The following is a 15,682-nucleotide window of genomic DNA, read 5'->3' on the forward strand; positions in this document are numbered from 1 at the left end:
ATCGTCATAAAAGTTCACGTTGATTCATTGTGTACATAGAGAGTGCAGGTATATAAAGGTAAGTCATGTCATCCAAGAAGAGTCCAAGAAATGCACCAAGTTTATTTACACACACACACACACACACCTATGTATATATCTGTATGTGTGTGTGTGTGTGTGTGTGTATCAGTGCCGGATTTAGACCTGTGGAGGCCCATGGGCAGCCTCTTTGTGGAGGCCCCCCTCATTATAACTACCCAAGAGGGTGGGGTGGCGAGTGAAGCGAGCCTAAACATCTGGGAGTTCCGGGGGGCGCTGTGAGCCCCCCGGGAAAATTTTGAAATTTGAACACTTCTTTGGAGAATTTTGAAGGCATATGCAGTTATATTGAGGAAATTAGAACATATTGCAATATGTGGAGGCCCCCAGATTGTGGAGGCCCCTTGGCAGCTGCCCACTTTGCCCACTCCTGAATCCGGCCCTGGTGTGTGTGTGTGTTAGCGAGTGTGTGAGTTAGCGAGTGTGTGAGAGTAGAATGCGTGACTCCCTCTTGTATACCTTGATCTTTAGTTCCGTCGGGTAACCTCATGATGGAGTATTCTAAATCATCAATATTGACTATCTCTCAGCCCAACGCAATCTCCACATCACGCTTCTTGTGTACCTCAAGGAATAGTACTTGACTGGTACACACATAGACCCATGATCCCCCCCCTTATTTTTTTATTAATAACTTTGTCTTGAGGAAGATTCATTCATTCAGCAGTTACGTGGGTGGGTGTTTCGTGGTTATCCAGGCGGAAAGTAGAGAGGAGGGCGGTGGTTGAAGGCTTAATAATAACAAACGCACCGCCAACCACCATCTTGGTCACGTATTTTGTTAACGGGATTATATATATATATATATATATATATATATATATATATATATATATATATATATAATTTTTTTTTTGGTGGGGGGTAGACTTGCGTGAGATGAGCTGTGAGTTGCACTTCGGGTTTTTCTTTGGTTATTTATATTGATTGAGATTCTTCATGGGAAATAAGTTAGTGTGTACATGTTAGTTCAGGGTGTGAATCTTTGGAAGGACTTGGGTGATTCAGTTTTAGCTGTTGCGGTAAAATTATAGAAGACCTTTCGTGCCCAAGTTGTTGAGTCAGTCATATCACGTCACTCATTATTCAGTTTAGTTTATATATAATTTTCATTATAAAGTAACTCTCTACACAGAATGTGAGATGCGTCATCTTCACCTAAATCTTGTTGTCATGTGTCGTTCTGTTCTCCCATGATACGTTTTTATACTATCACCTTGAGTGTTGAGAGAAGCACATTGTTTCATCTCGGTGTTCATATTTTCACATACTTGAGATAATAATGTTCCTACGTGTTAGTGGTGTATCGATATGAATGTTTATATTGGTTGATAATCGAAGGTCTGTTAATGTAGGTAAATTAATGTTCAAGCCAAAAGATGATATAGGGACATCTATATATCCTATACAGAGTCAGCGTGATCACTACGCTGTCGTATCAGCCAGTAAAACGTTATGATGCTTCAACAACTAAGATCTTTAAGCGTGTAACAAGGTTAGTAATTACATTAGTCCACGAAGAATAAATAAAAGTTATAAGAGAACTGACAGCAACACTGAAATATTAAATGCTACAGACACGAGAGTGAATTAATATTGCTGACTGGGAAGATTGGTTTAGGTAGATTCATGTATTCAATTTGTTTAAAAATGCTCTCACCGTTAGATCATATACCATTACGTCAAATTATATAATTGACTGATGGGAGAGGGTAGAGAGACCCTTCCATTTGGTGCACACGAGTGTGTGTGTGGCGCTGCACGGAACGCGAATTTTATGGTGTTTGTACTGGGATTTCGGGTGCCGGTTAGGTCATGGGAGTTAACATGTGAACACACACACTTCTTGTTGACTGTATACTAAACGCCTGTTTGGTCGATATATTAAACTGCCATTTTTGATGATTTTAATTTTTACCCACGAAAATTCACATCCTAGATTATTTTGTTGACATTTTTTCTTTAGTAAAACTTTCATTTATACCACATGAGGTGAGTGTCCACCACACACCAGATATCACGGTTCGTTTTTCACTGATCATCTGAAATGCTTAAAGAAATTAATTGATGGAAATGAAAATTAATTTGTTTGTTTCTTTTACCGGGAAGGGAATTTCGAAGTCCTTTATCGTGCAATCGTTACCGTACACAAAATCATTCTGAGCTCCTGATACTCCGTACAGTACAGTACAGTACAAAGTTTTTGGGATGATATGAAGTTTAGGCATTCCAAGTTATTTTACCCTTTGAAGCGCATTAAAACATTAAAACATCAATACCTTTCTAAGCGAGAACTCTAAAATGTGGTTTTATTGAATATACTTCACCACTACCTGTACCAACATTATCCAACACGACCGAAGAAAAACAAGATCGATTTCCGTCTCGTCACAATACTCTCGACTCTTAGAAAGTTAAATAATGAAGTTACAGTCACCACACACTCGTCTCTCGCTGCCGGTCAGAGTAAATATTTGTAAATATATTTTTCTCTAAATGTCTTGTTGTTTTTGCTTAGCTTCCACACAAGTCTATTATGCTTCAGGTTAATGTCGTAGTTTATTTAAGTTCACAGATGCACTTATTGGATCATAGCTTATTTAATATAATTTGACCGTCTTAACGTTATTACAGGATATTTTGTTAAATCTCTTGTTGTTTATAGAATCCCGGTGAAGATTAATTGTGTGCAGAGAATTTCTTGAATAAAAAACAATATTTTGATTGGGTAACTTCCTCGACGGTCTATGTAAACAAATATAACCAAACACCGAGGAACTCAGTAGACACCCTATACGGTATATAACACATACATAACAGCCATACTATATCATTTATATACATGTAGCGCGTGACACTGGTGAGATAACGTTACTTGTGTGACTTTTGTCGAAGAGAGAGAGAGAGAGAGAGAGAGAGAGAGAGAGAGAGAGAGAGAGAGAGAGAGAGTCAAAGGCGTCTCCACTGGGCGCGACCGACGACCTGCAGTATACAGTAGTGATGATAATATTCGACGAGGTAACGGGTTGTGCTCGAGGCTAGACGGCAGGTCGGGTTGACGGCCACAAGTTGAGGTTCACTCACTGATGCAGCAGTTCAGTTCACCATCACTGTGTACTGACTCCAATGATGTCTTAACTGGCTTGCTTCAGTTATTTAAGATTGCAATAGTCCCCAGAGACTGTTCAATAACCCATAGGACTGCAGTAACCCCCTAAGAATAACTCCCTAAGACTGTGCAACAACTCCCTAAAACTGTGCAATAACCCCTAAGACTGTGCAATAACTCCCTAAGACTGTGCAACAACTCCCTAAAACTGTGCAATAACCCCTAAGACTGTGCAATAACTCCCTAAGACTGTGCAATAACTCCCTAAAACTGTGCAATAACCCCTAAGACTGTGCAATAACCCCTAAGACTGTGCAATAACTCCCTAAGACTGTGCAATAACCCCTAAGACTGTGCAATAACTCCCTAAAACTGCACATTGATCTCCCTAAGACTGCATTAACCCTAAGATTGTGCATTAACCCCCCGACTCCTTAACCAGCGTAGTTCACATAACAAAGGCTGCATTGACCTCTTGATGGCGTTACTTAAAGCCTGGCTCAGTTTACTGCAGTTCATCGTACTGTTAACTGACTCTGACTGGTTTCAGTTCATTCACAGTTTACCGTATTCCGGACCGATTGCTTGACATACACAGTTTAATGGACTTCGTCACATCAACTCCTAGACTGGCTTAGTAAACTGTACCGAATTTAACTGACTTCCTTAAGGGCTTTCAGGTTACCAAGCGGAAACAAGACCCCGCACAGCTAACTTAAAAAACAAAAAACAACAGCTTAGAGACGGAATATGTTTAGTTCAGTGTGATTGCAACAACTGAGGCGCCCCGGGTAAAAACACACACACACAATAAAAAATCACTTGCACCGTTTTGGCTCTCTCTCTCTCTCTCTCTCTCTCTCTCTCTCTCTCTCTCTCTCTCTCTCTCTCTCTCTCTCTCTCTCTAAATTACACGAAGTTGCATTCATTTCTGTATAATGTATAGATAAATATTATACATTTATATATTTATATGTAATAAGTGTGTACAATATGTGTCAGCAAACTACGAGACCAATATAACACATATTATCCCCAGGGACGCTTACTAGTAAAGCAAAACAAAACATGTGCTGTAGTCATGCACTGTTATTACGTGAATCAGTGAGTTATTGTGTAAGTAGGAAAGTGATGGTCGATGGTGTGTGTGTGTGTGTGAGAGGCGAATGACCTTGCCTGTGGTATTCCTTGCTGATGTTTTGTAGAGAGAGAGAGAGAGAGAGAGAGAGAGAGAGAGAGAGAGAGAGAGAGAGAGAGGTTACGATATGGAAGTGAAAAGCGTTATTCATATCAGCTGACAACAACAACAACTGGACAATCTTGTTTACTCTTCATGTTGGAGGTGGAGATAGAGAGGAGAGGAGGGGTGGAGGAGGTTAGGAAGGAGAAAGGAAATGGTGGAGGAGAAGGAGGAATAAGGGAAGGGGAAAGAAGGTTGGGGGGGGGAAGAATAAGTTGAAGAAGGAGCTAGAAAGGAATAAGAGGTGGAGGAGAGGAAGAGGAGCTAGGAAAGAGGAAGAGAAGAAGAATAGGGAGGAGGAGCAGGAGGAGGAGCGAGTAATAAACAGGTTAAAAACGACAATAATGAACTACTTGTGACCAAAGACTCATGCTAAACAGTCTTGTCCGGTGATAAGAAGTAGCGGTCTTTGTTGTCGTGGCTGTCTGAATGTAGCCTGACTGACTGCCTCCTCGGGGTGCCTTTAGAGGACCTGTATGCACCAAGAGCCATCATGGTCTTGAATCATCTATTGACAAATCTTTGTTTATATTCGTACAGACTCTCATTTTACTCTTCCTCTTGGCATGGTACAGACTCTCATTTGACTCTTCCTCTCAGCATCGTACAGACTCTCATTTGACTCTTCCTCTCGGCATCGTACAGACTCTCATTTGACTCTTCCTCTCGGCATCGTACAGACTCTCATTTGACTCTTCCTCTCAGCATCGTACAGACTCTCATTTGACTCTTCCTCTTGGCATCGTACAGACTCTCATTTGACTCTTCCTCTCAGCTCTCATTTGACTCTTCCTCTCGGCATCGTACAGACTCTCAATTGACTCTTCCTCTTGGCATGGTACAGACTCTCATTTGACTCTTCCTCTCGGCATCGTACGGACTCCTTTCTCTCAGCATCGTACAGACTCTCAATTAACTCTTCCTCTTGGCATGGTACAGACTCTCATTTGACTCTTCCCCTTGGCATCGTACAGACTCTCATTTGACTCTTCCCCTCGGCATCGTACACTCTCATTTGACTCTTCCTCTTGGCATCGTACACTCTCATTTGACTCCTCCCTCGTGCCAGGTATTCATTACTTGGAGCGTCTCTGCCCATCGTTTTATATTTCAGAAACATGCGACTAAAAGGTTTATTTTGTCAATATTTTTTATAAAGCGTCAGTTTACCAAATCTAGTGGGATATTAAAAGTGAAAGTCACCCCCGTTATCGCTATTGTTTACATTGTTGATTTTACATCTTACAGAGAGACTTAATATAGGTGATGAGGAGCGTTCGTCGTACTGTTCACTTGTGTATCCGTTCTTATGCAACACATCCGGATCGACTGTAACCTTGGTCAGCGTCCTTCTGGTGTAGATGACTCATGTTGCTTTCATTTGCAGAATCACGTGAAGATTAAACCACCGGTTAATTTCATTTAAAGATTAACCACCCTAAAGCTGACCTAACTTAACCTAACCGATCCTGGGGTGGTTAATCCTCACGTTATCCTATTTGTATATACTACTACTACTACTTTGCTGTCACTCGGAATCGAGTATGACGATCATCCAGCTATGATACAATGATATGAGTTATTAGGGATGGCACCTTCATTGGTGAGTTTTGAGGTGACTAAAGAGGCCGATACGGGTCCGGCAGAGTTGTTCACAGATGTTGCACATGTGGAGGGCTACATCTAGTGCGGGAGGGGCGGTGGCAGCGTATTTCCGGCGTTGGCGCTTGTCTGTCTCAGTTTGCAGTCGGGCTAAGTCGAAAGAATTGACACCTTCTCGTGTGATGTTCCTCCAAGTGTTACGATGTGGAGTAATCGTCTCCTGAGGGGGTCGATTTGGCACTTTTTCAGGTTTGTCTTAAGACTATCCTTATACCTTTTCAGTTGCCCGACGGCGTTGCTTTTACTATTCGTTAGGCGACAGTAAAGTAGCTGCTTTGGCAGTCTACTGTCGTCCATGCGGGTAACATGGCCAGTCCAGCGTAGTTGTTCATGGATAATGGTAGCCTTGATGCTTCTACAGTTGGTGTCAGCAAGAATACTGGCAACTATTCTCTTGTCTTCCCAGTGAACTCGGAGGATGGAACGTAGACTACGTTGGTGAAAGTTTTCAAGTGCCTTGAGTTGCCTCCTGTATGTGACCCATGTCTTGCTGCCAAATAGCAGGGTGGGGAGGACCACTGCTCGATATACATGTAACTTTGTAGATAATTTCAGCTCCCTACAGCTGAAGACACGGTTTTGGAGTCTGCCAAAGGCTTGAGATGCACATCTGATCCGATGCTGAATCTCTCCATCGATGTCCGCGGTGGTGGACAGCTGGGAGCCGAGATACCGAAAGTGGGTAACATTAGAGAGGGTAGTACCTCAAGGCCGAAGTGTGCATACGCATCTGCGTAGGTGTTCAGGATCTCCTGTAGGTCGTGTTCAGTGTGAGCAACAAGAATGAGGTCGTCTGCATACTGAAGTTCAGTAATTGAAACTGCCGACACCTTTGTTCTTGCCTGGAGTCGTCTTATGTTGAAAAGACCCTTGATCCGGTACTCGATGTCCACCCGGCCGGCAAAATTGGCACTGGCACAAGTAAGGAAGGCAGCCAAGAAAATGGAAAAGAGAGTCGGTGCCAGTACACACCCTTGTTTAACCCCAGTTTGGATGGGGAAGAACTCAGACTGGGTGCTATTGTGCAGGACACTGCCGTTCATGCCATCGTGGAGTCGCCTCACAACAGCGATGAATTTTTTGGGGCAGCCAAAACGGCTGAGGGTCCACCAGAGGGCTTCCCTGTTGACCTAGTCGAAGGCCTTGGTTAGGTCGATAAAAGCCATGTACAGGTCACGACGCTGTTCTCTGCACTTTTCCTGTATCTGACGGGCAGCAAAGATCATGTCAGAGTTGCCACGTGATGGTCTAAAGCCACATTGAGATTCTGGGAGGAAGTTTTCCGCGTCAGGAAGAAGTCTGTTTAGGAGGACTCGGGTGATAATCTTGCCAGCTACGAACAGCAGCGAGATCCCGCTGTAGTTTCCACAGTCTGACCAGTCTCCCTTGTTCTTATAAATATTGACGATGGAGGCGTCTTTAAGAGCTTGGGGAATTTCCTTCTTTTCCCATATATTCTCCAGGGGAGAGTGAAGCAGAGGTCTTCCTGCTTTATACACCTCGGTTGGGATTCCATCAGGCCCTGAGGCTTTGTTACTTTTCATCTGTTTGATGGCAGTAGCTACCTCATCCAGTGATGGAGGATAGCTGAGGTGGGTCAGCTCTGGATGCTGAGGGACCTGCTGGGTAGTCAGGACATCTACGTCAGTGTTCGGTTGAGCAGTGAATGGTAGTGCTCTTTCCAGCGCTGAAGGAGGCCTTCATCGTCTTTAATTATGGAGTTACCGTCGGTTGAGCGGAGGGGGGCTGCACCACGAGTGATTGGCCCTTAAAATGATTTGGTGGAATTGAAAAAATTAAAGCACGTGAAACACAAAAATTTGCATTTGTGTATAAGGGAGGTATTAAGAACTGTTTTTAAGTGACTTTTTCGTTTAATAATAATAATAATAATAATAATAATAATAATAATAATAATAATTAACTGTTTATTAAGATAACATGGCAGCCCGAAGGCTGAAAATATACAATGAGCAGATATGATAGGTTACATATGATGGAATCGGGGAGCGGGTCACTTGATTGACAAAAGCTTTCAATATAGAAACATTGCTTCCCAGACTGATTATAAATATTACCTCAGCTGCTATGAACACGTCATATTATTTAACAATTCAGATGTAGTCACCACGCACCCTAAAACATCATTTATTAAAAAGATAGATAGATAGATAGATAGATAGATATACAGTAATATCGCCATACAAGTTTACATTGATTCAGCATGTATATAAACAATACAGGTATGCAGTTCAGCGTGTATATAGATAATGCAGGTATACAATTTACATAGACAATGCAGGTATGCAGTCCAAGAATAGGTATACCTGTATTACATAATATTAACATGTACTTGCGTCCAGCAGTCTGCCAGGTAGATGTTACAGAAGCCAGATGGCCTTTTGGCCTTTCTTAGTGTAAGAAAAAAGAATAATGTGCAAGTTTATCTTATTATGTAATCGTATGTGTGTGTTCAGCTGTGTTCAGTGAGGACCTGGCACTGTGGATGAAGGAGGAGAGAGGAGGCAGGTAGGCAGTGATGACATCCTTCTTCCTTACTCCCACCCTCTTTTCCTATTCCCTCCTTCCTTCCCCTCCTCTCTTGTTTCCCTCCCTCCCTCCTTCCTTCCCTTCGTGTCTCGTTTCCCTGCCTCCCTTCCTACTTCCTCCTTCCCTTCTACAACTGGTTCTTATCAAGGACACATATACACACACCTAGCGCCAGGACGGGTTTCTCTCAAGGTCTGTCGTGCCGGCTGTGAAGTGATTAGCTGTCTAATTTTTTTTTACGATAGGGAAATAAAAGTATTGATTCCAGGAAAAATATTTGACTCTAGGGAAAGTAATATTGATTTAAGAGGGAAAATTCTTTGTCTCAATTATATTTCTCAGATGTAATTAATTTGTTATGTATCGTACGTGAAAAAGTAAACAAACTTAAGTCAAATTAAGACTTGAACACTTTGTTATCTTAAGAGGGTGAGCGATAATTAGTGATTCGCTGGGTTTAATGACGCTTGATAAAACATTCCTCACGCGCGAACATCATCATCAGTCTGGTCAGGTGTTGCTGGTATCGTCCTGACTTTATGCAGATGAATTTTTTTTTACCAATATATTTATTTTGGGGGGGGGGTCTCCACAGTGGGTTTAGGGGGAAGATGATAGGGTTTCCAAGAGCAGTTTATGTGAATCTACGGAACATTAACATAAGGTTACGGTAAGTATAACGAAGGTATAATACAGTGGAGATAAAGAGAGAATGTTTTATGTGAGGTCCGCCACACCGTATTACAGCCCCCCATAGTGTGTGTGTGTGTGTGTGTGTGTGTGTGTGTGCGCTCAAGTCAGGAAACTCAACATAATTACACGGTGGAACGTCATAACAACCTGGACGGCGGAACCAATTATATTCCTGTGACTGTGGACGTACGGGGGTGAGTTATTAATTAATAGACCGTGCAGCGAGTCCCTCACCTCCGCTTGCTACATCCACTCGAATACGGGAATGCTGTACACTGATTCGTTGTATCCTGACAGTTAAATCCACTTGTATGCGGGCATGATGTACAGTCATAACGGCCCCCCTGGGCGAGAGCTCTTACAACTGGTGGCAATTCAGTTCCTTGGGGGGGGGGGGACCACTGCCTCGGGTCATGTCTCGTTTCATGAACAACTAAACGAGGTGATTACAGCAGCATAATTATGTTTACTTTACGCACTATATTCTAAGGTCCTAATATCATCACTAAATAACCATACAGTTTTACTATCCTATGTTGTCTATATTTTAACCTGGGTGATTCCCATCGCCCCAGTAATGATTATACCAACAAATTCTTAATATCTCTGTTTGATCCTTTTACGAGAACACGTATGAGTGAGGGATGTATTTAATAATATTTCAGTTACAGAATACAACAATGTATTTTCCTGTAATTATGGATAATATATATATATATATATATATATATATATATATATATATTTTTACAATATTGTATTAATAAATGCAAAAGTTGTGTTTTCTCAAACACTTAACGCAGTGATTGTATAAAATGCAATATCGTAAAGTCTTATTTTTATTTTATGTTTATGAAATGAAGACGTGTGATTAGGGGAAACATTAAATTATAATTTTATTTGCAGAATTAAAATTTATATTTTTCCTGTTATTATGAACAAATACTGTCCTTACGAAATATCACAAACAAAACAATATTGTGACAATAACCGGACAAGATGGGCAGTCTCAAACACTGAACACAATGTCATGACAACTGGGATAAGGAAATGGTCCTCAGATCATCCGGAAATTTAGACTCCTGACTGACCAAGCAGCTATTACTGTCCCCATCCTCCATTAGCTTTTATGATTGTATGTAACCTTCCAGGAACAGATTCAACAAGACGTTTACAATAGTTAGGGATACGTCTTATATTCTCCCTGGCATGATTTTCTTGGGCTGCCAGGTTCCTCTCGTCCTGTAGATCCCACGTCCTGACCAGCACGACCCAACCATTTTCTATAACGTGAACGCCACACCCTTTGCTTGGCCATTTTATAACCTCAAATTCCGGATGTTCTTTGAACCATTCCCATACCAAGCTGCTCGTATGAATTGGGAAACGGTTATGAACAAACCTAATTGGACAGGGGCTGGCATGGCCGTCTCACGAATGGAAGATAGAGTTCATTCCCTGATTCTTGACCACGGTTATAAAACAGATTTCTGCCGTAATTACCACACCCTGTTCGTTATGATAAGCGTCTCTAGTTAGCCGGACGGACACTTCTCGCGTAAGCCACGTAGCAAGGGTGACGGAGGGAGTATGTCCACCACAACGTTGCGGTAACTTGTGTTATGATAACTGCGAGAGGTGGAGCCGTGACGCCATAACTCCTAGTCTTGTGTAAGCTTTATTAACGTCCAGAACTTGCAGCTAACACTTGGCAACGTGTCGTTACAGGGTGATGTAAATATATTTACAGCGCGTTACGCTAAAGTCATCACCACGAAAACTGCAACCTTGTAATGCAACCTTACTGTGAAGGGTGTTTTTTATGACACGAAAACAGTGTTATTGTCTAAACTTTTTAGTGTATTTTGCCATACCTGTACATGGTAAATCAAGTATTTTTTTTATAAAATATTCGAACTCCGCAAATATATAATTTCTGTAACATAAAGTTTATTGGTTTTTGTATTATTATTCCCTGGCTAGTCTGGACACACCGGTTAGTGATTACATATCACCACCACTAAATATTTGTCTACTGATGAAGAACATTCACGAGTGTCAAAAGCTAAAGAGGACACGACAACTAATATTCTGCCGAGTTTCTGTTTCAGCGTGTGTATGTATTTGTGATTCTGCGTTAGTATTTCCGGGTATTGGATCAGTACACAACATGCCTGTGTACGGCGTTTTGATTTACACTATACAGTACTGTATGTATTATAATAATCAATTATATCCACCGGTATATTTTTTTCTGAAAGGTAACTTATCTTCTTGTTTACTTCAGTGATGAACCTGTCTAATATTCGACAGTCATGTCAATCAATATAAGTTGACATTGTAAACTTCATTACTAAAAACACTATGACAAGTACGGTCTAGATTCTAGAAAACCGTACACACGGATTCTCCGTTTATGTGGAGAGTCTCTCTACGTTTACCTCTATCTGTTATTTATTGAGGCAGGAAAATTTTTGAAAATATTGTTACAGACAAGAGTGAACTATTTTACGCAGGTTAGGTTAACCGTTTTCTTCATATCCACTTGGGCGAGCCAGCATTTTATCTTAAGGTCCGCGAAGGTAACACCCCTAAAAACATTAAAAAAATAAAATAAATAAATAAAATAATAATAAAAATAAAATCCTGCCCACCCATCAGTCTCAGTAGAAAGAACAGTTTAGTTCCGAGTCAATAACGTTTGTGGACCCCATTTACTGTTTTCATATATTGTTGATAGATCTATAAAAAAATCTAAGTATTTTATATTTGCAAGAGCACACTGTATATCTATCAAGAGACAAGGTTTAAAAATAGTCGATTATAGACGAATATGTTGTATTTACCTTTTGTATTAAGAATTCTGATCCTGAATCCATGCTTATGTATCCCACATGAGACTCTTAGTAACATTTCCCATTCTGAACGATGTACAGTCACCCAAAAAAGTCCTGTCGCGAACCATGAACCCCGAGATTCAGACTCGTGAACCCGAAGCAGGAGACTCTGACACATTATTCTGTCCATTAATGCTTCGGATTCAAGAGTCTGAATCTCGGGGTTCATGGTTCGCGACAGGACTTTTTTGGGTGACTGTACCACTGTGAAATATGTCACTCACGCGTGTTTTTGATCCAATATTCAAATACATAAAAAACCCCGACCTGAAGCCTAGTATTTGTATCCGGCAAACTGATGTGAACTACAGTACCCAGATGATGGTGCCAGGATAATACCGTACACACCCACTGAGTCAGTTTGTGTCGCTAGCTTCTGGTGGCTCACTTGTTATATTCTCATAAACCTGCCAGAGTTTGTCTATATAAGTATCATATTAACCTCCAAGAATTTGATATATCATGCTTTAAATATCTTGTGTGTTTGTCGAGTGGACGGCGTCTCGGTTAATAGTTTTGACGTTGACAGTAGTTTGGTCTCTCTCTGACTCAGGTTCGTAAGCGCTTATATAAATTGTATACTGTAATTGAAAACGTACTTGATGCACAGTTGTTACTTTCTTGTGTTAGAGAAATTCCTGGTAATGTATCTCGTCGGTCACTGACATTGTACTGAACTGTTGAAATTTTTAACCCTCGATCAGATTTCACGTGAGGCTTTGTTAGGTGTCCCCCCCCCCCCGTATTTGCTTACATTCCTGTTATTAATGGACTTAATGGACTCCTTTCAGCCATTAAAACAATACTGGATAGCGGTGAAGAAATTCCACCTCCTTGCACATGATATGAATGTCTCTTCAGTAGAGGAATTAAAACGCATTTCTTTAAGCCGAACAATGGCAGCTCTTTGAAGTATTGGGTGGAGACTTAATTAAAATAGCGAGTACATATTTGTTTTAATGTTAAAAGGTTGATAATACATTAGTACAACAATAAAACAATTATGAGATAGAACTCTCTTTATAGCGGGTGTATTAAAGGTATATTAATTATAACTCTTGAAGGTATTTACTAGATTTTAATTGAAACCTTCACAATATAGGAAAAAAAAAGAGATGCCAGTGTCTTAAAGGCATAATAATAATAATAATAATAATAATAATAGTTGTTGGAAGTATTAGCTCGAGATAAATAATGTCAGAGTACAGGTGCACGACAGTCCCGCTCTACCACAGTCACAGCTACTGGCCGTCTGTTAGGGAAGGTATTATTATTAAACCTTGTATCTCAAAAACTGTAACAATGGCGGCGTGCTGGAATGACATTCTTTGTCTCTCTTTATTTTCTAGAGGACCTCATTAACAAGACACAATGACGGTGTATTTAAGTGATATTCTTTTATTTCTTTATAGGTCGGCATTATCGCTATTCTCTCTATTATAAACACAATGACGGTGAATTTGAGCGGTGTTTCTTTACTCTGAAGGAGGGCGGTGATGTAATTCTGACAATCGTAAAAACATACGTACAGTACAGTACTTGTTTTTCATCATATTCTCTCTATTGACATCATTTCGTTCCTATTGACATGATAAGGAAAATAACTGATGTGTGGGGAGTATTAATAAATAATTAACGCTGTTATGGAAAGCTAGAGTTTATAAAAGGGGAAAAATACGTAGAGGAAAGTGAATGTATTAAGGGGAAAAGCTGTACTTGTGTTAATTTTTTTCTTCAAATAAAGTGTAAAAAAGGAAACACCAGTGGATAATTATCTTACCTGAAGGCAGTGGAGAAGATGGAGGTGGGTGTGTTGGAGGGGTGAGGGTGGTCAGTGCCTCCAGCAGTAGCCGTGGTCACTACTGCGGGAACAGCGGAACATCTCGGGCACACTCCACACACGCACCTGTCTGGCTGCCAGGGTATGTGTCACCCGACCTACCCCAAACACAGAAGCCGCTGATGTGTCTGTGATAAAACCCAATCGTGATAACTTTTTAGTAGTATTTATATAATTGTAGTACGGTATAAAGATTACAGGTTTATTACTTTGTTGAAATAATTTTAAATTTCCTTTTTTTTACGTATGTTTATTAAAATTTTCACTTTCATTTATTTTTTTCGTTTTGTTTACACTTGTGTGTCGCATTTTTCAGCTGTCATTTCATAAACATGCTTTTTATATAATTTGCTCTTTTCTTTGTTCAGCAATTGAGATATCACTAAGTAAAAGCCTTTTTTTTAAGGCTGAATTCAGTTCTTTATACCTTGACTAATGACAGCAAGTGACAATATTTAATCACAGTGGTGTTCCGTAAGTGGCTGCCGTCGCTCATCCTCATTGACGCTTCATACTCACTACACTTGAGTTGACCTCTCTCTCGTCCATATTCACTATTAACTCTTTCAACGTTACTTTTTTTGCACTTTAAAAAAAATCACTCGCATTTGATACAGTTCACAGCGTACCCCAGTTGTTCCCTTAATCTAACTTGACTGTCAACGAAAGCACGTGTAAGTGGTTGTAGATAACTACTTCTTACAGCATTGAAATTTCTCGATACTTTATTACCGTTGGAGTCACTCTCATAGTTCTTGCAACGAAAATATTAAAATTTTAGTTAACATATGTTCACCACACAAAATTTGCTGAGTTTGATAGTCATAGGTTATAGATCATGTACCAGGCAACACACCGCAACACGCCCCTCTCCTATCACTCGGTCTGTGAGAAGATAACGCAAGTAAAATGTTTTATCATTCACGACATCCACGTGTTAAGAAGTCAGCTTACTCTCCGTTCTTCTCTGTTGTTGAGTCAGTCACAGCTGGTGATGGAAGAGAGAAATTCCAACAGCGTTGTGGTGGCGAGCTAAGTCACGAGGGAGAGTGAGAGCTGGAGCGACCGACGACACCCGTTCACCTCGGTCTCTCCGACATACTGAAGTTCTTTCTGAATCCTCCCTCCCTCCCTCCCTCAGGTGTGCGGCGCGACCGCACGCATTGACGCACTGCTTCACGCGCCGCCCTCCCCTCACCCATGCTGTCTCCACAGTTATCTTGACGCACCGGTATGTGGCTGGCTTGGCTGGCCAGGGCTGTCCTGACGCATACACACATCTCACGCATAGTATGAGGACCACATTGTAAAATCAGTACACCGACTTTTCTTGTTCTCATATATACAGTATATATATATATATATATATATATATATATATATATATATATATATATATATATATATATATATATATTTTATATATATATATATATATATATATATATATATATATATCATGTAGATCCACAATGAAAACGTGGATAAGATAACTCTTGATAAAATCACACGGGAAAAAGGGAAACAACCTGAGTTCTATAGTCTTAGTACATTATAAACCGGAACATCCCATCTCATCCAACAGTCCAACGTAAATTCAACATAACACG

At 40.6% G+C, this 15,682-nt stretch overlaps 1 protein-coding gene across 1 annotated transcript in view; it reads right to left on the reverse strand.

Moving 5' to 3' along the window:
* Nucleotides 1-15,162, reverse strand: part of LOC121857895 (mucin-5AC-like) — a 113,737-nt gene extending 98,575 nt beyond the window's left edge. Inside the window, exon 1 of the mRNA XM_042354137.1 lies at nt 14,013-15,162. The gene's annotated coding sequence lies outside the window, so the exon portion shown is untranslated. The remainder of the gene's footprint in view (nt 1-14,012) is intronic.
* Between the last annotated feature and the right edge of the window lie 520 nt (nt 15,163-15,682).

The sequence above is a fragment of the Homarus americanus genome, unplaced genomic scaffold (assembly GCF_018991925.1).
Source record: "Homarus americanus isolate GMGI-L3 unplaced genomic scaffold, GMGI_Hamer_2.0 scaffold6354, whole genome shotgun sequence".
NCBI classification, from domain to species: Eukaryota; Metazoa; Arthropoda; class Malacostraca; order Decapoda; family Nephropidae; genus Homarus; species Homarus americanus.